Raw genomic sequence first — 1,887 nt, forward strand, 5'->3', positions numbered from 1 at the left:
GTGTGTGTGTGTGTGTTTGTGTCNGTGTGTGTGTGTGTTTGTGTGTTTATCACTAAATATAATAATTGTCCATTTTACTTATTAACTTTTTAGCAAGTGACTCAACACGACGAGGCTGCTAGTAATTCATATTTTTTAGTAATTTGTGTCACAATTGCCTTACTTTGTTTCGACAGAATAACCATCTTCAAGGCCTAGAATAAAAAATTATAAAAGAATTAATAAAACCAGTTAATTATGAAGATACGAACATGTAAACATAAAATTATAAAACATAATTTGGTCTGTGAACATGAATGCCACATGTCTATTACCAGAATAGCATTGAATTCAAGCACAACGATCCTCGATTCAGAATTACATCCTGGTCGAGCCAAAATTTTTAAAGTCCAATTATAAACCGAAATTAAATTAACAATTCAACGTTTTGATTACATCTTCCAACAATTCTCCCAATACAGTGATCCGACGCGAGAGTCACCATTGAAAGTCACCTACTGCATCTTCTGGTACCGCAGCGATACGAATATTGTTCGACATCTGGTAGCTTCCAACCTATCAATGAACAACTTTTAATGTCACTAGCTAAATTATTTAATACAAATACAATCGTCAACATTTTCACCACACCTTCTTTAGCCTTACACACCAACTTTTGTTTGAGCATTTTGTACTTAAAAACGGGGTTTCACTGTCTAAAAACTGAGTTTCTTAGAGAAAAGAAAGATAGTTGAATTAATTAGGCAATTTTCTTCTTCTTTGTTGGTGTCGCTTTATTCTTCATTGTGATAGGAGTTAGTATTGGTAATGATGTAATCATTCTTTGTTGGATGTTTACTTGGGGTTTATTGATGCCTGTTAGAACAGCTTCTTTATTATTGCATTTTGCATTATCCCACATTATTCTTATTTTTTCTTTACAACCTTGGAAAAAAGTTTTTTCTTTTTAGATTTCTTCTAAAATGTGTCACGCAAATATTACGTGAAGCAAGTTTGAGTTTTGATGACAATTTTTCGGTATCGATTTTTGGCGGCGACCACAAGTTGGAATTCAATAGGATTTATGCTAAAGCGGTCGTTCCCAGGGGTGCATCTTAGGTATCTGTATTTGCGAATACATATAAATAAATATAAATAAAAAGCATACACAAGCGGGCAAAACAGAACAAGTCTACACAACACACTGATCCGGGAGAACTGATTCTCAAAACTCACGTCTATCCCTACGTAGCTACGATGAGACACCCGTAAACTGAACTTGTGGGCAATCAACCAGGTGCACATAAATATGCTTTTATATCAGACACGTGTGTGTACATTTATATTGTACATCGTTGCATTCATTCTTAATTTATGTATATATATATATATATATATATATATATATATATATATATATATATATATATATATAGTGTCAGAATTATGAAATAATGCTGACTAAAAATACTGCAAAATTTTCAACGCGAAATTTATTCACTCGATAGGGGGCATGGTGCAAGTTAATTTACTCGATAGGTGATGACGATTTTCTTTGTTTTGCAATTTAGATGACGTCATAAATTATTACAAATTATTTTAAAATTTAATTAATACTTTTTCTGATTAATTGGACATGCCTTGTAAATTTTTATATTTTAAAACACCCGAAACAAAATCTAATTTTGCCTTGATAAGGAAGGGTGTGAAAAAACAAAGAGACTGGGTTGACTAGTGAGGCAGCTTCGAATAATCAGTGCCTCTTCTGGTCCCTAAGAGACTTAACGCGTGATTCTATGCTCATTGACATAGTTCAGAAACGTCTTAAGTTCTCAAAAGTGGATTTGGTACGAGACTCTATGCTAATTGGCATAGTTTCGCACGCGTACTAGAGTCACACAATTTGTT

The sequence above is a fragment of the Helobdella robusta genome (assembly GCF_000326865.2).
Source record: "Helobdella robusta unplaced genomic scaffold HELROscaffold_1, whole genome shotgun sequence".
In the NCBI taxonomy this organism is placed as follows: Eukaryota; Metazoa; Annelida; class Clitellata; order Rhynchobdellida; family Glossiphoniidae; genus Helobdella; species Helobdella robusta.